Below are 27,266 nucleotides of genomic sequence, written 5' to 3'. Positions count from 1 at the left end.
TGTTATGAAATGAATGTTTTCTGTTCCTTACAGCCACTTCACAGTTATGGACCGAGTTGGAAGGAGGCCTTTGGATGACTGGTTAATCAAAGTAACTTTCCCAAAGAGGCAGAAGAGAGTGAAGAACTTTCTTCTTCCATCTCTTAGTGCGAAAGAGCAGATACCCTGCATTTTAAATGATTCCTTTTCTCTTTGGAGCATTTCGTAGCTGGAGTAGTTTCTGAGGCTCTCGGAATCCTCTTCTCTCAGCTCCCTTCTTCAGAGCTAGAGGCTGTGGTTGGCTCTCTTTAAACCCATGGCATTGATGCTTCTCTTTCCTCTCCTCTGTTTCCTGATGGGCAAGCCCTGGTGCTCACCTCACCCGTGTTTTATCTGCCTGCCTGGGGTTGCTGCAGAGAAGCACTTGTGCCCTTTCTGGCTATGCTCTGAAAAGGAACACCAACAGCCAGAGCTCCATCGCGGCCCAGCAGGCTGGGGAAGATCTTCTCATCCTCCTTGTTGCTGGGTTCAAAGTGCACTTCGCATTTTATGGGGGTGATCAGCCCTCCCAAGGTGCTGGTTTGCGTGGGGCTGTGTTGGAGCCTGGTGGACAGTTAAGCATGCTGGCCTCTTTTGGCCTTTGCCTTTTTGGCTGAGTGGCCGTTGTTCCTGCTCTGAGTGAGAAGGGGCTGCTGCTCCTTTGAGCAGAGCACCAGGCAGGGGTGAGGAAACAGTTCATCTTGTTCAAAGGGGATGCCTCTGAAGCATGAAGATTGAACTGATTGTGACCCCACCCGAGGGGGGGGGAGCAGAAGCGCCCTCTGGAGAACAGGCTGGGAGGAGGAAGCTGGCAATTACTAATCCCATCGGCCTTTGGGGTCCTCAGGGTCTCATATCCGTTGAAAAGAGAGAGAAGTGGGGGTTGAAGGTAATAAAATAGGCCTTAAATTAGAGGAGCAGGGGGTCATTTTATCTAATTTTGTGGTTGTTACTGAGGAATAAAGGGCAGAGGAGATAATTTCATTAGCCCCTTTGAGATCTTTATCACAGGGAGCCAGCCTTTGGTCATGGAGCAGAGCCTCAGTCCAGGAAAAGTTGGTTTCAAGTGGAATACTTTAGACTTTCTCCTGGTAAACCCAGAGCCCAATTGCCAAGTGTGGAGGGGGGCCTGGGGAGGCCCAGTGATCACGTAGGGCTTGGTGGGTCAAGAACAGGAGTTTCTCCTGTCCGGAGAGTTAGAGACTTCAAAACAACTGATATAAGTCCCAAGGGATTGCTTGGCCCGTTGATCAGAACCGTGGCATTTACACTGAAAATACAGTTACCCCACCAGACAAGAGAGCCCGTTCAGTGTTGAAATGGCATCTTTACCTCTGAGGAAGGCAAATACAATTTAAAAGAATTTGAAAAACAAAAAAAAAATAAGGGAGTCGCCGTCGTGGCTCAGTGGAAATGAATCTGATTAGTATCCATGAAGACGAAAGTTTGATCCCTGGCCTTACTCAGTAGGTTAAAGATCCAGCATTGCCATGCACTATGGTGTAGGTTGCAGATGTGGCTTGGATCTGGCGTTGCTGTGGCTGTGGTGTAGGCCAGCAGCTACAGCTATGATTCGACCCCCAGCCTGGGAACCTCCATATGCCACAGGTGCAGCCCTAAAAAAAAAAAAAAAAATCCTTTGAACCCAATTAAAAACCTCAATCTGTTGTCAACGGTGCAGTTTTGGAGCACGATGGCCATGGAATTCCTGTGAGTTGGGCATTCAGATTCCTAAACCAGCTGGTGGGGAGTGAGCAGATGGGCGAGTCTGTCTCCTCTGTTTGATGAGCACTGTTCTGTTCATGGTGTGTTTGTTTCTGCTGCTTCATAAAGGCCTTTTGGGTAGGAAGGTACTTCTGTCCATGACTACAGAGAAGGGAGCGAAGCGGAGCGAGGTTATGTGACTTGCGCTTGGTCTCTGGGTAGGGAAGTGGGGGATCTGAGATTCTGTCCTGGGATTTTAGACTTTGAAATTTATGTTTTTGTCTTTTTGCCATTTCTTGGGCCGCTCCTGCGGCATATGGAGGTTCCCAGGCTAGGGGTCTAATCAGAGCTGTAGCCACCGGCCTATACCACAGCCACAGCAACGCGGGATCTGAGCCGCATCTGCAACCTACACCACAGCTCATGGCAGTGCCAGATCCTTAACCCACTGAGCAAGGCCGGGGATCAAACTCCCCACCTCATGGTTCCTAGTCAGGTTCGTTAACCTCTGAGCCACGATGGCAACTCCTGAAATTAAGCCCTCTGTGATCATAATGGGAGGAAGCAGAGGAGGGGGTGACTGATGGTGTCCTCCTGGAGAAAGGAGAGAAAAGGGTGATGATGAATAGATAGTTCTCTGTATCAGCCACCAGCTGGCACCATTCCCCAAGGCAGCCTGGTTTCTTTCTGAGGGTGAGCAAAGTGATCAAGGGGGGCAGAGCAATTCAGGCAGGAATTGGGGGAGATTGGAGAGGACAGGCTGGGGAGGGCTCTTTGTATGCTGGACACAGTCCTAAGCAAAGTTGAGTAACTCTTGGATTGCCTGTGCCTGTGACCCAAAAGGCCAGGGCGTCGACGGTCTGCATTACTGCTTCTGGCTGGTGTATTTCTGGGGCCCAGCCTTTTCCGTGTCCATTATTCATGGGCTTACCATCTTGTATCTACTTGTCTCCACCTTCTCCTGCTCTGCTGTAGAAATTTCTGCTGAATATTTGTGAACTTAGCTCTGAATAAAAAGAAAACTTTGGTGTTCCTGTCGTGGCCCAGCGGAAATGAATCCGACTAGGAACCATGAAGTTGTGGGTTCAATCCCTGGTCTTGCTGAGTGGGTTAAGGATCTGGCATTGCCGTGAGCTGTGGTGTAGGTCGTAGACATGGTTGGGATCTGGAGTGGCTGTGGCTGTGGCATAGGCTGGCAGCTGTAGCTCTGATTCGACCCCTAGCCTAGGAATCTCCATATTGCCGTGGTTACGGCCCTAAAAAGCAAAAAGAAAAGGAAAGAAAAAAAGAAAATTTCTATGGAGTTTCTGCTGTGATCCAGTGGGTTAAGAACCCAAATGCAGCGGCTCAGGTCACTGCGGAGGCACAAGTTAGATCCCCAGCACTGCACAGTGAGTTAAAGGATCCAGCGTTGCTGCAGCTGTAGCTGCAGCATAGGTCACAGCTGTGGCTCAGATTCACTTCCTGGCCTGGGAACTTTCACATGCTGTGGGTGTGGCCATGAAAGAAAGAAAAAAGAAAGCTTCTATTAAGATGTGCTAATAAGGAGTTCCCTTTGTGGCTCGGTGGGTTGAGAACCTGACTGGTGTCCATGAGGATGAGGATGTGGGTTTGATCCCCGACCTTATTCTGTGGGTTAAGGATCTGATGTTGCTGTGGCTGTGGTATAGGCTGGCAGCTGCAGGTCTGATTTGACCCCTGGCCTGGAAACTTCCATATGCTGCAGGTTCGGCCCTAAAAAATAAAGAAAAGACGTGCTAATAAAAACCTTAACCACTAGTAAGTACATTTAACCATAGCTTCAGTTTGCATAGATCTTATAAAAATCTCTCCCCCCATTGATTCAGGAGCAGCTGCTGTTTCCCTGTATAAGCAGACAATGGACCCGTAGAGGTACATCTTTTTCGTGTGGATGTGATGCCCTTGGGAGCTCCAGCCAGATTTTCCTGAAATGTTATCTGAGGGGAATTTGGGGAGTGGGGGAGGGCGAGAGGGGAAGATTTTCACTTGTTGCACTAATGCTTCTCCATATCCTGTACAAGCATCTTTGCCCTGCAGTACTCAGAGGCAAGAGTCCTGTAGCGTTGGCCGTATGCTGGTCCTTTCCTTCATTACTGTGGCTACTCAGAAGTTGGCTGGACTTTAATGCCTCTTAAAAGCCTTTCTCGGAGTTCCCGTTGTGGCTCAGTAGTTAATGAATCCGACTAGGAACCATGAGGTTGCAGGTTTGATCCCTGGCCTCGCTCAGTGGGTTAAGGATCTGGGGTTGCTGTAGCTGTGGTGTAGGCTGGCAGCTACAGCTCTGATTAGACCCCTAGCCTGGGAACCTCCTTATGCCATGAGTGCAGCCCTAGAAAAGACAAAAAAAAAAAAAAAAAAAAAAAAAAAAGCCTTTCTCTCTGGCTGTGTCGAGGAAGTTAAAGTGCAGTGTCAGAAATGATGTGAGTTGATCAAGAAGAAATAAACAAACTGAGGCAACATGTGAGGAAGCCTTGGCAGCCCTGCTCCTGTTTTTCTGTCGTTGTGATCTCAAGGAACCAGATTTCCTCTCTGTAGAGGGAATGAGGCTGTGAGGGTCCCTGTGCCAAGGAGCCTGCTCTGTGCCTGCCCGTGAGCCTTCTAGGTGAGGGCTCCACTTAGTCTCATAAACTCTGGGATGAAAATGAGCCGTTTATGCCTGGCGGAGTGCAGAGAAGTCACACGTCTGCAGCCTGCACTATGTGGATGTGGAGAAAAAATAGCATCTGTTCAGGGAAGCAGAACATTCCAGAATGCTTCAGCACCCCCCCCCCCTGCCGCCACCCCTGCATCAAAGTAGAGAGTGCAGAATAGGAGAGCTGGGAGGGACTTAAAAGGGCTTCTTGTCCAAGCCCTTGAATTTCAGTTCAAGACCCTGAATGACTTGGCCGAAGTTCTGTCCCTTGTCTGTTTTATTGGTTCACCCTCTTACCTTTGGTCCCTGGAGGGTGCTGGTGCTTCAGATGGATGTGTTAGGTGAGTGAATGATATCTGTGAGGCGGTGACTTCTGCCTCCCCCTCCACTGGTCTTTGAGATATTTTTATTGGCTGAGAAGTCTGTAAGAAGTGGTGTCAAGTAGCTTGTCCGTAGTTGAGGCTTTCTTGAGATGACACATGGGTTAGAAAATTGAGATCGAGCAAGATGAAACTGATTCCTTCCAGTCAGCCGTGCAGTTGAGGGAAGACAGGCTTTCTCAGGCTTGGGGCTGGATGGGAGGCAGGATGCCACGTTGTAGACTGACGGAGGGGCGCCCTCCCTGGAGTTGGGCAGAGCCTGTGCCTCGTGGAGGTGCTGACCACAATCGCCACCCCTCCCCAAAGGAATCAGGACAACTGGAAGTCGGGCTTCAAGTTGTCCCTCTACCCAAGAACAGTACCCGATGCCAGAGGCCACCTTCCTTTTGCGGCCTGGTGATCCCGTTTCAGAGGCACTTGAAAGAGGACTGCTCGGAGCTTATCGAATTTTCAGTCTGTTGGTGGACGTGCGTGCGTGTGTGCATGCACACGGTGCTGTGGGTGTGAACAGAGAGCCCAGAGACGTTCGGACTCTGTAGCCGTGGGGAGAGGACCCGGTCCTCCATGCCGCCAGTAACTCAGGTCCCCCACCATGCCCACTCATTTTCAGAATTGCAGCTTTTCCATCAGTGGCCAAATAAACCAAGTTCCGCAGTGAGCTGTGTCTAGAGACCCATGGTGCCCAGCCACACTGCTGCTTTTAGGCTGGGCCCTCAGAGCACTGGTGTTCATTTATCTCCCATATTTCACCTCCCTGTTCATGCTCAGATTTACCACACTGCAAATGAGTTTCACAACTTCAAATAGTTACAGGAGATGAATTCCATGAAAAGTTGCCAAAGAGACTTTGTAAGGTCAGGATATTGTGTTTAAATTCACAAACACTAAAGCGATACCATTGTTTGCTGCTGAGTTGGTTTTATCTACCCACTGTGGCCTAGCCTCCCAGGCTGGCTGGGGGTGTTTGTATCTTTTTATTTTTTTTTTATTTTTAATTTTTTTTAAGGGCCTCACCTTTGGCCTTTGGATGTCGCTAGGCTAGGGGTTGAATTGGAGCTGGGGCCACCAGGCTGTGCCACAGCCACAATAACATGGGATCTGAGCCGTATCTGCGACCTATACCACAGCTTATAGCAACGCCAGATCCTTAACCCAGTGAACAACGCCAGGAATCGAACCTGAGTCCTAATGGATACTAGTCGGGTTCGTTACCACTGAGCCACAATGGGAACTCCTGTATCTTTTATTTTATTTATTTACTTATTTATTTATTTTTGTCTTTTTAGGGCCACACCTGCACATATGGAGGTTCCCAGGCGAGGGGTCTAATAGGAGCTATTGCTGCCAGCCACAGCCACAGCAGCTCCAGATCCAAGCTGTGTCTGCGACCTAGACCACAGCTCATGACAATGCCCCAATCCTTCACCTACTAAATGAGGCCAGGGATCGAACCCGCAACCTCATGGTTCCTAGTTGGATTTGTTTCTGCTGCTCCATGATGGGAACTCCTCCTGTATCTTTTTAAATTAACCTCTAGCTTTCACCATATGGCGTTGATGTTCAGGGGCAAGTGTCCTTCCTCTGGAACGCGTGGCACCTGACCACTTTCGTGTGGGATTTCTGTGCTGCTTCAGATGGAGAGAATGCAGTTTCTTCAGGAAACTTCTTCCACCCGACACTCCCTTCAGGGTTCACCAGGGTTCTGCTGGTGCTGACTCTGCATGGGAACTCCTTGCTTCTCTCCAGGAAAGAGGCAGCAGACATCCAGTCTCCTGGTGGGTCAGAAGACAAGCTGGAGTCTGACCCTGATTAATGACCACAGGAAGGATCAACTGGGTTATTGGCTTCTGCTCTGGATTGTAGATCACAGGGCTTATTGATCTCAAGTTGGCAGGCCTTCTGCAGGCCAGAGGTGGGTCTGACCAGGTCTCCATAGCAGCAAGAAGAATGATGACTGTTGGATGAGTTATTAGAGCTTGCATAAGAAGAGCAAACTTCATCTTACACAGTGGCATTGATCATTACTTTGTTTTTTGGTGAAAAATCAGGCCTTGGGAAGCGGTTTTGTGGTAGTGCCCTCACGGGTTGGTGTTTCAGCTTCTTTTGGAGACTGTTCTTTGGCACTGATGTTATTCTTTGTGATCCTGTCTTACTGTCCAGCGCTAGCATGGTGCTTTAGAAATGATCAGTAAATAATATACTCGAACCTAAAGCACTCTATGTGAAAGACCATGCAAATTAGAAACAAATTCAATTTTTAGCAACACATATATGTTGATAAAAACAGTGTGTTTGGAACATCTGGTTTCTTGACTTCATTTGCATGTGGGGAAAACTTGATTCTTCTGTTCAGGACTCTTGAAAGTACAAAGAAAAGTGAAGTGGGAGTGCCTGCCTTGCCAGCTATGGGCCTTGAGCTTTTATGAAGGGTGATTTAGAAAGCAAACCTTTTAGTAGAAGTTTTTCACTATTGCCCCTTGATGAAGGGTATACTTTTTATTTACTTATTTTATTGCATGTGACATTGTTTCAATTTAGTAGTTCTCTTTCTCTCTCTCTCTCTCTTTTTTTTTTTTTTTTTTTTTTTTGTCTTTGTAAACAGTCTATGGGAATCTGTAACCACAGTGGCAGGAAAAGAAAAAAAAAGGCTAATGGAGGTTTCTATAGTAGTGTTCATGTTTGGGAAATTAAATGCTGACGTGTGATGGAATTCTCTGTTCCTAGGGTCTGTACTTGCTATAGAAATTTAATAAGTTCAAAGATTGATTCATATTCCTGATTTTCTTAGAGTGAAATCGTAGTGTATGTACATTCGTTAGTCATGCCCCAAGGAAGGTAGAAATCATGTAAGAACAGTTTTATAGCGAGTTGGGAGCGTAAGAGTCAAAATTTGTAGTTATTGTGCAAGCGTCTTGCTTTTGCTTTTATAAGGCAGAGCAGAGAAGTCTTTGCCGTGCTTGTCTGTCTGTCTTCCTCTTAGGCGTCTGTGTTTTCTCTGGGTGATTGCCTCCCCGTCGTGTCCTTTCCTTAGAACGGGTATTAGATCCCTGGCCATCACCCCAGTCTCATCACTCCCTGTTGATAAGGCCTCCACCATGGGGTCCTCAGGAGAGAACCAAGGTCTTCCTCCCCCTGGGCCGGCTCCCGAGGATGTCCGGTCCGTGCCTTTGCATTCTCTCGGGAGCCTGTTTGTACCTCACAAGCAGCCCAGTTCACTTTGAATCTGAAGAACACGCATTTTCTGTAGCCTAAATACGTTAATGATTAAACACAGGATTAGATACTGTTTGGCATGTCTGCAGCCAGTTTAAGTTTTTTTTTTTTTTTTTTTTTTACCAGTTAACAAACATGAGAGAGCTATCTATCAGGCTCTTGGGAGGAGCGCGTGTTTGGGAGACAGCCCTGCTGGGCCCCTTTTGGCCATGGGGGTTGGGGGCCTGGATGATGTTTTTGGTCACGATCGTGGTGGGGAAGACCCAGCCTGGGGACAGACAGGCCTGGGTTCATGTTGCACTGCCCATTCCCAGGACCTGTGGCCTCAGGCAAGTGACGAGTCTCTCCAGGCCTTTGTTTCCTCATCTGTGAAATGGACATAATCACACCCATTTGGGGGAATTGCATGGTAGTAAAGGAGCACAAAGCGTGGTAGTTCTCACTGCTGTTCAGATAGGAGCATGTCGGCTTGAAGGAATCCAAGAACCTCTGAACGTTTCTCATGGATCGCTGGCCCCTTAAGCCAAGGTAGCTCAGAGCATTTTTCAGGCATGTGGTGTGTTTAATCCTGGGGCCTCCCTGTCTATATGGAAGCTTGTTGCCGAGTTTTCTGGAACGCCTTGCCTCACTTGCCCTTTCTTCAGCACGAAGCCTCTGTCACTGGCCTTTTCCCAGGGCTGCTTTTGCCTTTAGGATCAAGGAAGTTCTAGAGTGTGTGTTTTGACATGAGGCAAAATTAATAGTCACCTGAAAGTTAAGTTAGTCCTGTGGTCAGATTCGCAGGTCTGTGTTTCTGGGGAGCGAGGGCCATGTGTGCTGTTGCGGAACAGCTGAGGTTCTCCTTCTTGGGGGAAAATCTTAGTTGGTAAGGGGGATGCAAAATCAAACAATTGTATAAAAAGTGTTTATGTTTGTCCTGGGAGAATAGCAACACATCACGCGCCGTTAATGGGCCTGGCCCACACTGCAGTTTGCACCAACCCAGCACCATAATTTATTTCACTGAGGGGACTGTGATTTTACATGCCATGGGTTGTTGTCCTTGAAACTTTTTTTTTTTTTTTTTTAAGAGGAAAATAGCAATGCATGTTAGGAATAGGAAATAGCTTTACACGTTTTGTGGTGGAAGAGACCCAATAAAAATGACTATCAGAAGTTCTCCCAAAGGTGAACATCAGAGTTTATAAATAGTGTTTGCTGTCTGTGGAGTGGGCAGCTTTTGATTTGTAAGTGTAAGCCAGGGTAGGACAGATGCAGACAGAGCAGGGCACGCAAGAGGGTTATTTACTGCCAGGAGGAAAAGTCCATCTGCGGGCCGCTCAAGCAGGCATCTGTGTTGTCTTAGGGACAGGCGGCAGAGGACCGGGTGTGTTTGGTCAGATTAGGCCACGTCTGTGTCCTTGCTGCTATTGTTTGCCTGCAGGGAGGTGACAGATGGAAGAGGCTGTCCTGCAAGAGGGGCTGTTAATCTGTAACTCGGGGCTCGCCCGCATCCATGCATAAACATTTCAGCTCATTATTCTAAGAAACAAATGACCAGAGCCTGTGGGAGCCCCTGAGTTCTAAATCATTGGGGTTTTTTTTTTTTGTTTGTCTTGCCTTTAGTATGACTGATGTGACTGGGTCATCTAAATTAAAACTGACTCTTAAATATTAAGTTAAAGAGTGAGTTCATGATGAGAAGGAATGATTTTCAGACTTTTAGAACTTTTTTTTTTTTAAATGACATATTCCAGTGAGCCACAGCATCTTTGCATTTATTTACTCCATAGAAATTCGGCTGTACATGCGTGGTGCAAAAACAGGGGAAAAAGAAATAACAGTGAAAGTGACATGGAGCTGCTAACAGGCTGCTCAGTTAGAGTGTGGGCTTCAGGGCAGGATTCCCCAGCCTTGTCGCAATGGGCATCTTGGTGCTGAATCATTCTTGGCTCTGGGGGCTGCCCTGTGTGTTGTGGGATTTGGAACAGCCTCCGCAGCCTCTGCCGACCAGATGCCAGTAGAACTTGTCTCCCTAAGTTTCGAAGATCCCAAAGGTCTCCAGACATTGTCCCTTGTCATCTGCAGGCTGTGGGCAGGAAGGAGAGAGGGACAGGACCTTCTTGGCTGAGAACCACTGCCTGAAGTTCTTTTCCTTCTGCTGTTACTACCTCAGTCGATCTGGGTTCCACATCCTCTCAGACGTCATCTTGCCTTTACTGGGTGTGGTTGACTTAAAAGCAAATAAAAACTGAGGCCTAATGAATGTAAACTGCAAAGGATAATCTGGAGACAATGAGTTTAAAGCCTTCCAGCCACCCGCACAAGCCTGGGAATGAAGCCATCTTGGACCCTCCAGTCTAACCCATCCACCCAGTACCTTATGACCCCTGCCATTGCCACATGTTGTGTAAGCCCCGCTCAGCTGCTTCTTGCCCAGATTCCTGGCCTAAAAAGTAAGACACTATAAAAGTTGGTTTTTTTTTTTAAGTTTTTGAAATTTTAATTTAATTTAATTTAATTTTTTGTCTTTTTCTTTTTAGGGCTGCACCTGCAGCATATGGAGGTTCCCAGGCTAGGGGTCAAATCTGAGCTGCAGCCACCGGCCTACACCACAGCCACAGCAATGCCAGATCTGAGCCTTGTCTGCGACCTACACCACAGCTCACGGCAACACCAGATCCTTAACCCATTGAGCGAGGCCAGGGGTGGAATCTGTAACCTCATGGTTCCTCGTTGGGTTCGTTTCCATTGAGCCACGACTGGAACGCCTATAAAAGTTGTTTTGAATTACCCCTAAAACAATAAATCAACCAGTTTGTCTAGTGCTCTATAAAACTTATTCCAAAAGCTTCAGATGGTTTCTTGGTCTTCTAAAGAAATTTTTAAAACCATGATGTTTTACTTCACCCTGCCAGCTTTTTCTTTTTCTTTTTTTCTTTTTTTTTCTTTTTCTTTTTCGGGCCACACCCGTGGCATATGGAGGTTCCCAGGCTAGGGGTTAAATCGGAGCTGTAGCCACTGGTCTCTGCCACAACCACAGCAACGCCAGGTACAAAGTGCATCTGCAGCCTACACCACAGCTTATGGCAACACCAGATTCTTAACCCACTAAGTGAGGCCGGGGATTGAACCTGTGTGATCGTGGATACTAGTGAGCCACGACAGGAATTCCACCCTGCCGACTTTAATGCCTCTCTGGCACAGTCTATTAAACTATTACAGACATTTTAAGTTTAACACATATTGCTTCATAACAACTATTCAGCAAATAAAAGTGAAGTTGGCTGTGGTTTCATCTGGAGATAAGGGTCCCAGGTCTTGCCTTATCCAAGATTAATAACCTCCTGTCCCAAGGCAGCTCTTGGGACTATCCCTGAAATGCACAGTTGGAAAGAGCTTTCCCGCTATTCTTCCAAGATTAGATGAGTTTGCCCTAATTCCAGCGATGAGGTTACATCTACTCTGAAAGCTCTGTCTCCTGGAGGTGAACAGCACTGAGGGGTAGATTATAAAAATTGAATCTATGGGAGTATGGAGGTAGGTCTCTGTGTGTGTGAGCTGCCAGAGTCACTGTCCCTTAGGCTGTGCCAGTTAGGGAAGATGTACAATTATTTTCACTTACATCTTTCTTGCAAGAGAACTAATAGCATCTTTGTGGATTTGCTGGCACTTTTAAGAAGCCTGGAAATAACACGACCATCATTAGAAGAGATGTGTGAAACTTCACATTTTGAGCCTGCATAATGAGTTCTCCCAGGAGCCAGGGTTTGCTTCAGGAAAGTCAAGATTACCAATCCACGTGCAGTGATCGTCTCTTCTAACTCAGGGCAGGCGGGCGGGGTGAGCTGCCTTTTGGCAGATGGGTGCCCACACACAGACAAGGCCAGGTTGTCAGGGGCATGGACGTCTAGCATGTCATGGTTGATGCTGACACCAGGGAGGAGACTCAAACCAGCATCAGGAACCCTTGGCTGTGATCTGTCAAGGAGGGTGGTCATTCCCTTCTGCAAAGGCTACGGAGGACTGCCTGTGAAAACCAGGCTTCCATAGGGTGAGCTGGAAGGCTACCCACATTCTGAATCCCATGTAGCATCCTGTCCTTTTCTTTTTGGGATCTGTCAGTACACAGACCAGGCATTGAGGCAGGCGGTGGTGGGGCGGGGGGAAGGCAGCGTGCACCTGTTGACAAGGTGTTCTGAAATCTGGATGTGACTGCCTTGGAATTCTCATCAAAATGTCTTTCTGGCTTTGTGATTTTTGTGCAGAATGTCCCTGGGAGCAATCCATAGTCAGAATGGCTACAAAGAAAATCTGAGAAAAAGAAGTTTGGATTTGCCAAAGGAATGGGAGTGCAGGGGCGAGAGGGATCCTGGGAAGAATGAAGGCAGGAGACCAGAGAGAAGCGGAGCAGGCAAGGGGGAGGTGAAAGGCAGCGTGTGACTGGGGGTCCTAAGAGCATGCGCACCATCCAGCCCTTCACATCCCGCGTCCTGACACCAGCTTTGCGAGGGTGAACTCTCTCCAGGTCATCATCCAGGGGAGTTACCTTTGGATGGACTTCCTGGCATGTCGCCTCATCAAATAGTAGAGAAGAGATGGCAGGCTGAGAAAGGAGTGTATGGCTATTGTATTTCTTGCATATCCATCAGCTTGACCTTCTTGGGTATTTATATTTTTGGAGCCAAATGAGTGGTTCCCCTTGTGTCAGGATAGAGGTTCTTAAAATTGTAGCACCAGCTTTTGAATGCACATTTGATTTTAGATCTTGGGGCAATCTGAGTTCTTTGGAATGAAGCTGAACAAAGGGAAGGGCTTCTTACCCTGCTCCCATCAAGAGGCCAAGATCTGTAGACTGGAGATTGTCTGGCAGGTCCTAAGTTAATTTGAAATCTTGGGCTTAGAGTTTATGAAAGAACAGATGAAGAATGCCTACCATATATGGATTTGTTTTTAGAAAACAGTTTTCTATTAGCTGCTGGGTCCTGATGACTTTTCAAACATTGGGATTGTTTTTAATCTAATTGCCAGTTTCACAGCACACCGTTTGAGTCAGGGCAAGACAGAAAATCTGGGCTCTGTGTTCCACTGCTCTGCCTTTCTTCCTTGGCCTTTGCTAACAGGTATTCTCTTGTTTGAACTTTCTTGATGTCCTTTTGCCTTGCTTTTCTGTGTAGTGACGGTTCTCCACCGAGGCTGACCTGACCACTCTCCTCTCCGCTTCCTCCTCCACACACTGGGGGGTGTTTGGAGCTCGGAGGGGGATCGGTCTGCCCAAAGGCTTTTAGGAAACAGGGACCAGGATTTCATGGGAATCCCTTCCAAAATGTTGAAATACTGCCTGCATGGTAGATGAAAGTCAAAGGCTCTTCTGCAATTTACGGTGGAGAAAGAACCTTGGAACTTTGGTTTAGAAGCTGTGACTGGCTCAGATAAAACAAGCTAGTAGAGTTGAGTGGTTAAAAGGACAGGGCTTCGGAGCCAGACTGCCTGAGTTTGAAACCAGCGCTAACATATCCCAGCTGAGTGCTCTTTGGGATGTTAACCCAGCTCTAACATTTCCCACCTGGATGATCTTTGGGACATTAACCAACTCTAACATTTCCCAGCTGGGTGACCTTTGGGACGTCAACCAGCTCTAACATTTACCAGCTGGGTGATCTTTGAGACAGTACTTAGTCTTTTTGCTTCTGTCCCCGCATCTGTAAATCAAGGTTAATAATACTTCATACGTTTTTGTGACGATCAAATAGGTTAGAACAATACTTGGCATATTTTAAGTATTCAGTAGTTGACTTCTTTTTGGTAAAATACCATTTGAAATGTTCCCAAGATTCCTTAATCTTCCCCTATTCCTAAATCTTTCAGTCTTCTTTTTTCTTTTTCTAGACATGAGCTCTGCTGGTGTTCATATGTTTATATTTACACAGCCAAAATGAATTTTACCACAATTTTTAAGTTCAAGTATAACAAAATGATTTGAGTCTTTCTTAAAGACTTATAATGAAATGCGTAGTGTTGTCTTTCAATAGAAACAATGTTAATATGCCAGATTCCATGAGAAGAACTTGTAGTAGTCTGATTTAGCACTGCTTTTCTAATTCTAGGGATGGCGCTAGAAAGTAGATTCCTTCTCCTTAAAATGAGTAGGCTTTACCCAAAAACTCAGATGTTCTGAGTGTGGGCCATAAGGATCTTTCTTGACACCCCACCCCCACCCCGCCCCAAGGCCCAGTGGAGATGAGACTCCTTAGCTGGAGAAAGTGGGTAGAATTGTTCTAATAGCGTTTGTCCGCTGGACCATGCTTCCTAGGGGGCAGCCTAAAATGGTTCTGATTCTTTTGCAAGTGCCCATGCAAAATCAGGCCAGTCTTCCCAGCAGTATTGAGGGAGACCCCTGAAGATTCAGGACCATGACTGTCTAGGTATGTTTTACCCATGAAACTATTTTTTTTTTTTTTTTTTGTCTTTTTGGACCACACCTGTGGCATATGGAAGTTTCCAGGTTAGGGGTTAAGTCAGAGCTGTAGCTACTGGCCTACACCACAGCCACAGCCATGCCAGATCCGAGCTACATCTGCAACCTACACCACAGCTTATTGCAACACCAGATCCTTAACCCACTGAGCAAGGCCAGGGATTGAACCTGTGTCCTCATGGATGCTAGTGGAGTTTGTTAACCACTGAGCCACGATGGGAAGCCTACCCATGAAGGCTTTTAAAACTTAGACCTAAACCCTGTCATCGACTAAGGTTTGTAACATAGCATTGGCACCCATATTATCATCAGTTCGCAAGTATGATTTCTAAGGTCTGTTCTTTACCTGTTGTAGAGTACTCTCTGGTAACCTAGGGAAGAAAGTGTTATTATGAAGTGACATTGGCATGGGGTGTACTGGGTCCACCCCTGGGAGGACACTGACCCGGGCTCTCTTACAAAGACAGCTGTGTGCTCCTTCCAGTTGTTTTTCCCGGTAATCCTGTAATGGTGATATCAACATCCCCCCTTTTGTATCTGATGAAATTAAGTCAAAGGTTTGATAACTACCTCTCCTCAAAAAAACTTCCTAAAAACTTCCCCCTGCCAAACAGCTCCTTCCCCCAAACAATTTCACCTCCCTCCCCCCAAAAAAGTTTGATAATTTTCCCAAGACTGTATGACCTATAAGTAGGCGAACTGGATTTTGGACCATAGCTCTGCTTGATCCAAAGCTTGTTTTAAATCACTACTCTGGCTTTTCTTTTAGTATGAAATAGGCATGGATAGTCCATTTCGAATGATTTTAAAAATTTGAAACTGAGAGTACCAGACAAGCACAGAAGGATGGAAATCGCTCGAGATGGGAGAAGGTTGGTTCATGTCAACAGAAGACGGTACTAGGTAGCATCTCTCTTAGGCCAGTCTTCATAGCCTCCCTATGGAGTGTTAGATCCATTTTACAGAGGAGGTAGTAGAGGCTCAGTGAGTATAAGTAACTTGTGTAAATAACACACCCTGTAAGTAAAAAGCAGGGATCTGAATCCTTCTTTCACCACCATGCTCTGAAAAGGCTGGGGCAGTCTCATTGCCTAGTCACTTGCCGTTACCCCCAGGGCACATGGGACAACCCTGGAATTAAGACCCAGGAAAACCAAATATATATTCCAGGCTTCTCATGGTCTTATGAAACTAACTGCCTTTACCGGGCATTCATTTCGCCTCCAGGAAACATACCTGTGGCTAGAGAGAGAACTAGCCCACAAGGAAGGTAGAAGGCTGGCAGAGGAGGTATGACCTTCAAGTCGTCGATTCCAGGGACTTGAACTTGTTCTACGGCCTCTGCTCCTCGGAGCCTGGAAAATGGCCAGTGAGAATTGGCATTCTTTGCACCAGCAAATGCACCAGCTTCAGTGCACCCCATCCTTTTGGTGCCTCATGTGCCAGGAGGACCTGAGGGCGCTCCTGGCACATATGTGCCTACGAGGGCACTCACAGGGGAAGAGGCGCCAGGCTGACCCTGTCTATCCTTGTCCCATACACATCGGGAAAGCTGGCTCTCTGCTCAGCCTTAATTCATCAGGAAATCGCTACCTCTCCCGTTCATTCTGTGCCAGCTTTAAGAGCAGAGTAAATATAGGACCGAGTGCTGCTGTAAATTGGAGTCCAGTGCTTTTGATTCAGCCCCTGGCACCAGGCCTCTGAGCCATCATTACAGGAGCTGGCTTCATGGATGGAATTCTGGGTACCGGGCAAGGAACGGCAGCCTTTGTGTGGGGGAAATGTGCCATGGGCAGGCCATTGACTGCTTATTAGTTTACTCTTTGAGCCAAATTATTTTTGTTGCTGTTAAAAATTAATTTTAATAATTGCTTTTGGATCGAGCTGTTGAATAACTGAGCCAAGTTTTCACGCCCAATGAACTTTTATAGCAAACTCTCCTCTCTCTATGGGGTTATTATGAGGATGATATTTGTAAAGCATTTTCACTGTTTAACAGAAGGCTCTGGGTAAATACTGGTCACATTTTCAGAGTTTTGCAGGAATGATAATACGATGGCATCCGGTTCTAAAAGACGGAGATCATACTCTTCTCCCATCCGTTTGCTTTAGTGGCCGTTTTCCTGTTTTTAACTTCTAAAAAGCCATCTATGCAAGAGACTAGGGTGATTTTTATATTTCTACGAATTTTACTCACCTAGTCTAAAAAAATCTCCTTAACCTGAGCAGAAATGTTTTCAAAATATCAGAGTTTGAATGGTAAGTAGTTAGTTGGAAATGCTCTATTGCCCGTGAACAGCTAACTTTGCGTTCGTTTATAGCAAAATGTCTAGTGAAAGCACAGTCCTTGAAAAGAATGTACTTTTTCTCACTCCTCTTTTGCCTTTTGTTTTAGGAGAAACACTGAAGCATAGAAAGTGTTCTTTTGTTCTTTCAGAGAGAAGCACACCTGCTAGAAAGAGCCGTCTTAGGACGTACTGCAGGTTTTTAAAGAGTGAAGCGTTTAGACCGTGTGTGTGGGTTGACGTGCTTATCTGGACCACATGTGGGAAAATGGAATTAGAAAAAGACTCCCCTTGTGTGGGCTCAATCCATTCTGAGTTTTCACAGGGTCAGGTGGTGATTCTTACCGCATCGAGGTGTAGAGATGGATAAGGAACAGCCTTCAAGGCCCAGATTGAACTCCACTTTGAAAGTCCTTCTTCTGTACCTCAGCCCACAGTGACCTTGCTCTGCTCTGTATTGTCCTTGGAGCCAGGCCACCCACTTCAGAGCTGCCCGTGCTCTGGCCAGGGGATGGCCAGCTCTCTGCTCGTGTGGCTGGAACCGATCCCTTGCTTGGTGAATACTGACATTATGTCTTAATTTGATTTTAAAAACTAGTGCGTTGGTAGAATTTATACACCTGTCTGTTTGATGGCTTATAGCAATTCATAAACTTTTTTTTTTTTTTTGGTTTGTTTTGCAATAACTCTGCAATGAAAACAGAATCCAAGCTGCACCACTTAACTCTGCTTCTCGGGAGGAAGCACTTAGATGTCCTGTTAATGGCCATGCAATGCTCTTTTCTTTTTTTAGGGTGTAATCATATCTTCTCTTCACCACATGGTAGGTGTCAGAATATTGGTGCAATCCCTAGATATGGCCAGAACCACATTTTAAAAACAGATTAGTAATTTTCAGGAATGCACGGGGGAGGGGGAGGAACAGAGCAGTGGAGGGGCCAGGAGGGAAGTAGAGTGACTGCTAGATAAACTCCTTTCTGCTGCTTTCATTGTTAGAGAGGTTGGACTTTGAGGTTGGTCTACACCAGAGAGACTACTATGGCATACTTTTCCCTGGAGTGTGTAGCCTTTTTACTTAATATCTTATTTGCTGATGCCCTGAATTTTTGGAATATATGAAGGGGGCTTCTCCGCTTTCTCTCTGCTCACCCACCTGTCATGTGTACCGCAGTTCTAGATTCACAGTGGACCTCTGTTATGGACCTGTTGATTGGTAGGTGTTCAGATCCTTTGCGCCTTGAGTGGAATCCTGCCAGTACAGTTTACCCTTAGAAAACACAAGGGTTGGGGGTGCCAACCCCCCTTCCGTCTGAAAATCTGCATGTAACTTGACTCCCCCAAAACATTACCGATAGCCTAGTGTTGACCAGAAGCCTTACTAACAAAAATGGTCTATTAACACATATTTTGTGTGTTAACATGTATTATATTCCGTATTCTTCCTGTAGAGTAAGCTAGAGAAAAGGAAATGTTAAGAAAAGCTAAAGGAAAATAGATCGACTGTACTGTATTGATTTGTCAATACCATAAGATCCCATCATCTGTTTTTCAGGTGACTCGTCTGTCAGTACCTGCATCGATATCGTCTTACGTGTATCAAACACGGTAATATATGTCATGCTAACACTAGACATCAGAAATGAAAAAATAATATGAAATTCATCCTTAGTTACAGAGGTAACAAGTCATGTATCAATAACAAAGAAGCAGTGATTGGATGGCTTTGTGGTAGCCTAGTGTAATAATCAATATGATTGCTTCGCGGTAGCCTAGCCAGCACACTAATGAGTGAATTGTTGTACATTTTGTATGGAGTATGGTATGCCATTCATACTCATAACATAGTCTTGGAAGGAGTTCCCGTCGTGGCTCAGGGGAAACGAGTCTAACTAGTATCCATGAGGACTCGGGTTCAATCCCTGGCTTCACTTGGTGGGTTAAGGATCCGGCATTGCTGTAAACTGTGGTATAGGTCGAAGATGCGGTTCAGAACTGGCATTGCTGTGGTTGTAGCGTAAACTGGTGGCTACGGCTCCAACTTGACCCCTAGCCTGGGAACCTCCATGTGCCGCAGGTGCAGCCCTAAAAGAGACCAAAAAAAATAAATTAACAGTCTTGGAAACATTGTTACTTTAAAAAAGCTCAATCCCTTATCTGTGATGAGAGGCTGATTCACAGTTTCTCCAGTTACAAGATAAATGCATACTGTAGGGTAATGTATTCTTTGGAAGCAAAGTTATAAAACCGTAAGAAAATGAACACATTATTATTAAGTTTTATATTAAATATTACCTTATGCCTATGTAAGCATAGACTAGTATCTCTCTATATGCATTCATGACCTACCTACCTTTTTCTTAAATTTTTTTTTATATTTCTAGGCTTCTCAGTTTGTGAGTTTTTAAATTGTCGCAAATCTCCAAAAACATTTCCAATATATTTATTGAAAGAAATCTATGTATAAGTGGACCCATGCTGTTTGAACTTGCGTTCTTCAAGAGTCAGCTGTGTTTGGTGGGTGGGCTTAGACTAAGCCTTTCCCAGGGGCCATTGACTGCCTCCTGTCCTCTGGGGAAACTTTCATTTTAGCACCATTCCCTGCTCAGGGCACCTGCTGCTTACAGAGGGCCCAGCTGACATTTCCTGGACCAAGTCCTGCTGTCCCACCTGCCTCTCTTGGAGTCCCCAGAGCAGGGTAGTGATCATGTGCTGACCAGGAGGTTGGTCCTGAGGGCTCGGGTGGGGCCCCCTAGAGGTAGCTCTGCCTGGTCTGTCCAGGCCAGTCTGGATCAGTGACTCCAGCTGTGCTGGGAGCTGCTAGCCCGGTAGGTGCTTCCTAGCCTTCAGGCCAGGCTGCTTCCACTTAGAAGCTTCTGATGTATGGCAGTGAATTTTCAGCCCATAAATAAAGAATGACTGTCACTCTCTCTAGGGAAAGATTCTTTTTTTGGGGGGGAATAAAAAAAAGGTGTATCAAGACCACCCCCCACCAAATGAAAGAGCCTTAATTTTTTGGATTCTTTTCTGTTGTTTAAAATAAAAGCTTAATGTAAAAAATTCAAAGAATACATAAAAGTACAAGTAAGGGGCAAACCATGCCATGTACTCACCATCTGAAGATAATTAGTGCCCATATTTTTGTCCGTTATCCCACATACAACTTTAGATACATGAAATCACATTATAAGGCATTATTTTATTATTTGCTTCACAATAAATTGTGGTAGTCTTTCCATCTCAATAAATTTAGACACCTCTTTTTTAATACCTGGGGAATATTCCGTTGTATGAGTGTGCTATGATTTATTTAATCAGTCTGTTATAGATAGAATATTTTCCCTTATGAATAATGTGGGAACATCCTTGTGCTATACTGGCCTGATTATCTCATAGAGTCAATGAACTAAAACTACTGAGTCAGAGGATTTTCATGCAGGTTGGCCAACTACCATCAGAAAGTGGAAACCATTTTTTATTATCCCATAATGAAGGAAAGCCTTTGCTAACTTACTTTGTTGTACTTACTGTGTTTTAAATGGTTAAGTTTCCCAAACTCCTTAGCCACCTTTTTGTTGTTGTTGTCGGATGGCTCTCATTTTACTTTTTTTTTTTTTCTTGGCAGATACATTTAGGATAACTACTTAAGGAGAGATTTAATGATTTTATAGCATTAGTGTTTAAAAACCAAAAATGTATATATATATCCAGGATGCATTTCCCCTTACATTATTCTGGTAGGCAGTTATGTTTTTTTCTGGTTTTCATGTTAAGTAGTTGCCACATTGGAGGTTATGCAATTAAAATAGCGCCCCCTTTCAGTCTTTATTTTGGACAGTCTGTCATATTCCATATTCTCCCATTACTTCTCAAGCGTTGCCCAAGAGGGCTTTTTGACAGTAAAAGTAGCAAGTACTATTTTGTAATCTGATAGGGATTAAAAAAAAATAACTCGTGTTCTTCTTGGGAGGTGTAATCTTCATGTGAGTATTCTAGCATTTCTCCTAAGGGAGCCCTGCTTTCATGACCATCTCTGATTTCTTCTAGAATGCTTTCTCCATTCCTTTTGGTCTGTGAGAGTTTTCCCAGATCCATGTGATTAATGGCCTATTGTTCCATCTCTTTGAACTTTATCTCCTTGATCTCACTTGTCCATCCCCTGGTGTCACCTGAAACTTTTTTTTTTTTTTTTTAAACCAGTTGGTTGGTTAATTGCTTATCTTTCTTTTACACTTTCTTGAGTTCATCTAATGAGGGATATCATGTATCTTCTTAAAAAGCTTTTTTGCTGTGTACTCTTTTACTGCCCGGCGTGATTTAACATTTGAGGTTCATTATGTGCACCCTTTGTCTGGAGAGTACACAGGTTTACAAAACGCAGACATTGGCTGTTGAGATCCTTGCATGACCCAGGTGTAGGCACCGTTAGCTTAAGGGTGAGAAATAGCACCAACTTAGTTTGTTTGGAACCTTATTTCAGATTTGAAGGGAGGAGTTTTAAAATAGTTTGGGAGAGTTTTTCAGTGTCTTAGCTCCTCAGTAGGTAAAACCATCTAGAGAAGATAGACCCCCCCCCCCACCTGCAGCATATGGAAGTTAATGGGCTAGAGGTTGAATCAGAGCTGCCGCTTCTGACCCATGCCACAGCCATAGCAACACCGGATCTAAGTGGCATCTGCGACCTACCCCACTGCTTGTGGCAATGCCAGATCCTTAACCCACTGAGCAGGGCCAGGAATCGAACCCATATCCTTAGGGATACTAGTCAGTATTTAACCCATTGAGCCACCATGGGAACTCCAGAAGGAGATAGTCTTTTCATGTTGAATTTTGATTTAAAAGACTGGAACAGACATGGCAAATTTTATTTAAAATTAGATCATAACTTATTTTTAAATGTCCTTTGTTCGCATCAGAATGGCAAAATAGAAAACTATGAAAGGAGATGTGCAACACCTCTATGAATTCATAAAAGAGACGGGTCTGTGATGGACTCAGTGGGGCTACTGTCTTGTCACACCCAGTCCTCAGGCTGCGGGCGACTTTGCCTGGGGGACATTGAGAAAAGGGCTTGCTCACCCATGGAGCTAAAAGCCAGGGTCCGGGCTAAAGTTGACTGCTCTGGGACCATTCATGTTGTTTTCCAGCAAACAGCTGGATCCCCCCAGTATCTAAGCCTGCTCATGGTGAGTTGTAGGAAAATGGCCCTTTCAGGACACTAAGGTACTAATGAACTGTTCCTTTAGTGCTATATAATAGCTCACCGTCTTCGTGCACTTAGTGGGAGTTAATTACTGACTCTTTCAGCCACTGGGGAACCATTTGGTCATTACTTCTTCATTGCTGTTTAATAAATTTCTGTCTTGTACATTAAATAGCCCTGTGCAGTAATTCACGGCCTAGTCCCTAATGGCAGAGGAAAAGTTAATGCCGCTTCTGGAGATGCTTCTGTGAAACCAGACGTCACTTAGGCTTAAGGAAAGGAAAGGTGCAGTGAAATCTTTCAAATCACTGGTACCTGGACTTGTGGATTTCATGAACTAGGTTTTTTTGTTTGTTTGTTCAATATTGAGAAACATACTTAAAGCTGTTAAATTTTTGGTTTTGTCAGTTTTTGTTTCCCCCTAAGGAAGCCTGACTCGAGAGCTTGTTGCCTAGTGTATACTGGGCACTTGGTAGCCACCAGTTGAGTTGAATGGAGTTATGCAATATAGGACAGACTTTTTGCTGATGACACTGGCTTAATTGTATTATTCTCGCATCAGAGCTCATATTGGAGAGGTTAGTTTTGTAAAATGTGTTTGTGAATGTGGCTGACTAAAGAAATTTACTTGCTGTGGGGGTGGTGAGGGTTCAGTAGCAAATGTGGAAGCTTTGGAAGGACTTCAAACCAGATTGCACATGTAAGGTAATTAATATTGTCGGCTGACAATATTATGTAGAAATGATTAATCTGGAGTTTTATTAAATTCCAGGGAATTCTAAAATGTAGTGCTGATTACTTCTAAAAATAACTCATCCTCAGGTTGTTGTGTCTTGACTCCCAAGTTAAATGTGTGACAGATCAAAGGAGAAAGACTATAAGATTAATTTAATTAAAATCGACTTTAAAAAAGAAGGATAGAGGCTACCTTTTCTGTGATTTTACCTGTTATAGAAGCCAGGTATGTCCTGAGGTGGCCCGTCTGAGTTCTGTCCAGCTTAGGGGGTATCATGGTCGTGGTGGTATTGGGGACAGAAAGGTCCTAAAAATCCTGGTATTTTGAAGGAGGGTGGAAGGAATGATTGACAGCGAATGGCACAGAGCAGTGGCCCATGAAACAGGTTCCTGGAATGGCTGAGACCCAGATTGGTGCTGTCTGTTTCCCAGACATCACCCTGTTTGGAGGCCAGGTGATGGGTCAGTGCATATTGTGCTTCTGACGGCCACCAGCTTTTGGAGTTGCATTGATTGCCAGGGTGTCCTGGAGAATGTCTCATCTTGTTAACTGACCAGCAGTTAATTGAAACACTTTTCATTAAACTCCTCTTTCTAATACTGTTTAAAACATAATTTAAACCCCTAGGCAAACCATGGCTTCTGTCCCTTGGCTTCAGAAACCCCTTAACACATGCAAAGTCTGCAGTGGGCCAGGAAAACCTGTTCTTACCCTGGAGGTAATGGAAGCCTCCCATCATTATTTTAAAATATGACAAAACACATTTTAAAAGATGAGTTTTCAGGCATATTATTTGGTACAGGTTCATTCAGCAAATTACTAATGTATGAAACTGTAAGCACATCAATCAGACATAAAACTAAGTACATTCTTGAGAAAATTCCTCATGTCTTTCATCTTAGTGGTTTAGTGCTATGGTTTAAGTAGAAGGGATTTGGAAAGTTCATAAATGCAGGGAACAGAATAAACAAAAAGGATTAAAGGAATGTGTCCTGAGCAGCACTGATGCAGAACCTCATACCTCATTACTCTCCCCCAGGGATCCTGCTGATTTTATTGGAAAGCCCGTCCTCAAGAAGCCACAGAGCAAACAGGTATTTTAATAACAGAAATTAAGAAATTAATTACAGTGGTCAGAGGACGTGATGTTGACATGAATACAGGTTTCTCTGATCACATAGCAATCTATTGTCAGTCTCTGTTTTGACTTTTTACAGTTTGTGTTTCTCCAGCAGCTTTGCAATCACTAATCCCCAGACTATGGCAGATTGAGTTCTCATGCACCTCTCTGATTCTGCTTCTCAGATTGTATCTGTGTGGGATTGTTTTACGGGTTTTAAGTGTTGAGCAAATACTACTGCATTTAAAATATCTAGCGATATTGTCATTTTACATTCCACATAAATGGACTAACCACATCCTGCTCACTTTGAACAGCCCGTGTAGTAAATTTACCCTTGAACAAGCCGGCGGTCAGGGGCACCAAGGCTTTGTGCCCCTGAAAATTCATGTGTAATTTAAAGTTGGCCGTCTGTATCTGCGGTCCCTCCATGTCTGCAGACTCAACCAACCGGGCATCATGTAGCACTAGGATGTCGTGTTTACTCTTGAAACAAATCTGCATGTCACTGGACCCGTGCAGTTCAAACCCATGCTGTTCAAGGCTTAACTGCATTTCATCATCTGGTGTCATAGTGGTGCTCCACTAGCCCCATATTAGGGCATTTGAGGTCTTTCCAGTTTGAGGCTGGCATAAATAATCGTGCTGCCAACATCTTTAAGCAGATTGCTTTTCCATGGGAGTCCCTTGGGGGGCATATATTTCCCCAAGAGGAATGCCTCATGGTAAAGGGTACGGAGTCATGCCACTCTGTCCATTTTACTTCTTCCGTTTGCTTCAGGCACCCTCTGAGGCGATGTAATGAGAAAGAAAAAGACAACTGGAAGGAAAAGGAAGTGTCTCTAAGGCTTGAAGCCTTTTTCTGGGTAAGAGCATAATAGTTTTCATATCTGCAAATTGAGACCTTGCCTGCTCTCAGCTCATTGATAAATTCGTTGGCTGTAGTGGTTCACAGGGCAGGCTGTGGAGTGAGCCAGGCAGGGGTTCAACTCTGTTATCTCACCCTCTGAGCCTCAGTTTCCATTTCATAAATGCATCATGGGTGGTGGTGAGGTTTCAATGCAGTGAAGTGCTTGCAGGAAAGTGATTCCAGGGCAGAGGACTGGCTCAGGGTTGGTGCTTCGGGAGTGAGAGCTGCTGTGATTTGCTCTGTCTGGGGGCCTGGGCAGCAGCTTTCTGAGGCGGGGTTCATGCAGCCTTGGCTGGTTGGTTCTCAAGCCCTTGGGCACTAGGAGTCTTCTTGGCTGGCTTCCCTGCACTCCAGGTCAGCGCTCTTCTGCCTGGGCTTAGTCCTCCTGGTGCAGCTCATTCTCGGCTTTGTATGTGAATGAACATTGGTGGTGAAGGTTCTCTGTGGCTTAGACGCCCCCACAGCACTAAATCTAGCAAGAGTATCTGCATCTCTCTGTAGCAGACTTAGACCATTCTTTTCTGGTACCATACTTTTTTGTTTGGTGAAAAAAATGGAGAATTTGAGAGGGATATGTTCCTTTCAATCCTGTATTTTCTTAGCCTGAATAAAATGCCCTTAGAGGAGTTCCCGTCGTGGCACAGCGGAAACAAATCTGACTAGGAACCATGAGGTTGCAGGTTCAATCCCTGGCCTCGCTCAGTGGGTTAAGGATCTGGCGTTTCGGTGAGCTGTGGTGTAGGTTGCAGACTCGGCTTGGATCTGGCGTTACTGTGGCTGTGATGTAAGGCGGCAGCTATAGTTCTGGTTAGACCCCTAGCTTGGGAACCTCCATATGCCACAGGTGCGGCACCCCCCAAAAAAAATGGCAAAAAAATGAAAAAATTAAAATGCCCTTAGAGAAATTGGAAGTTGGCAGATGAGGATATTAAGTTGTTTGGGTGTTGTGAGAAAATATTGCACCTTTCACTTTCCTGTGACATTGGAAAGATGTCTTAAAACCACCTAATTTTAACAAGGTAAAGAAATGTCAGAGTTCCCACTGTGGCTCAGCAGGTTAAGAAACTGACATAGTGCCCGTGAGCATACAGGTTAGATCCCTGGTTTGGCTCAGTGGGTTAAGAACTGGTATTGCCGAGGGCTGCAGTGTAGGTCGCAGATGTGGCTCAGATCTGGCATTGCCGTGGCTTTGGTGTAAGTCAAAGCTGCAGCTCTCATTTAACCCCTTGCCCAGGAACTTCTATATGCCGTGGGTGGGGCCCTAAAAAGAAAAGGAAAAAAAAAAAAGATGTGTCAGGATCTGATGTGGCTGTGGCATAGCCTGGCAGCTGTAGCTCTGATTTGACCTCTAGCCTGGGAGCTATATGCTGCGGGTGTGGCCTTAAAAAGCAGAAGAAAAAAAGTTGTCAATGTCATATGGGCCTTAGTTTTCGTTTTTTGTTTTTTTTCTTTTCCTCATTGCCTTCATCATCCCCTTTAACCATGGTTGTATTTTAGGGTCAATAATTTGTCTTTCTTTTTTCAGAGTTCATGTCAGATAGGCCTTCCTTTTCTGAAAATTTCAGTGGAACTGCTTTTAAATGTGGTACCATATTTCATTAGTATTTTAGGGGATGAGTCTAAGCTAATGTGTATATTTTCCACATAAATAGATACTTTTAAAAAGCAGTTTTCAATTTTTAAGGTTATTTTTTTTTGGCCACACCCACAGCATATGGAAATTCCTTGGGCCTGGGATCCAGTCTGTGGTAACCAGAACCAACACCAGATCCTTAACCCATGGAGCCACAAGGAAACTCCTCAGCTTTTTGGTTTTTAAAGAGTTCAACTTTCCTACCCACTTCTCCTTCACACTGGGGGTCTAGCCACAATCTTTGCATTTGCTTAGTAGTGTTTAACCAGGGATGTAGTGACTCTCTACACCTGTGTTTCCACTTCTGGAAGAACTGAGGCTCTGAGGAAAAGGACTTTAATAAGGAGAGGAGACGGAAAGGCTGGAGAATTATCCCTGCCCTCCTCAGCCCTCTGACTTCTCTTTCTCCAAAAAGTTGGCAAGAGGCTGAAGGAGAATCCAGCCATGTCTGGGGATTTCATCCTGGGTTGACTGAAGCCCTAGGAATGCTTGTGAGGGGTTGGAAGGTTTGGTTTTGTTTTCTTTGCTTCTAATGCTGTTGAAATCATTGGTGGTATAAGTTTGCTAGATAGAGATGTTGATACTCTGATTTGATTTAGTCTTTATCTGTTGGTTCTTAATTTTTTCGGTTAAGTATAGTTGATTTACAGTGTTGTGCCAATTTCTGTTGTACATCATAGTAACCCAGTCATGCCTATATATACATTCTTCTTCTTTTTTTTTTTTTTTTTTTTTTTGTCTTTTTTGCTATTTCTTGGGCCGCTCCAGTGGCATATGGAGGTTCCCAGGCTAGGGGTCCAATCGGAGCTGTAGCCGCCGGCCTACACCAGAGCCACAGCAATGCAGGATCCGAGCCTCGTCTGCACCACAGCTCACGGCAACGCCGGATCGTTAACCTACTGAGCAAGGGCAGGGACCGAACCCACAACCTCATGGTTCCTAGTCGGATTCCTTAAC

At 45.1% G+C, this 27,266-nt stretch overlaps 1 protein-coding gene across 14 annotated transcripts in view; it reads left to right on the top strand.

Annotated features, from left to right (window-relative positions):
* The window catches only part of LHFPL2 (lipoma HMGIC fusion partner-like 2), a 177,568-nt gene that overhangs the window by 18,361 nt on the left and 131,941 nt on the right, over positions 1–27,266 (top strand). For 4 of the 14 annotated variants that reach the window (XM_021079510.1, XM_021079511.1, XM_021079489.1 and 1 more), the window contains exon 3: positions 18,263–18,315. The gene's annotated coding sequence lies outside the window, so the exon portion shown is untranslated. 14 annotated transcript variants of the gene reach the window in all.

Source organism: Sus scrofa, chromosome 2 (genome assembly GCF_000003025.6).
Source record: "Sus scrofa isolate TJ Tabasco breed Duroc chromosome 2, Sscrofa11.1, whole genome shotgun sequence".
In the NCBI taxonomy this organism is placed as follows: Eukaryota; Metazoa; Chordata; class Mammalia; order Artiodactyla; family Suidae; genus Sus; species Sus scrofa.
Note: the sequence above shows the minus strand (reverse complement) of the source record. Positions and strands in the feature narration are given on the sequence as shown.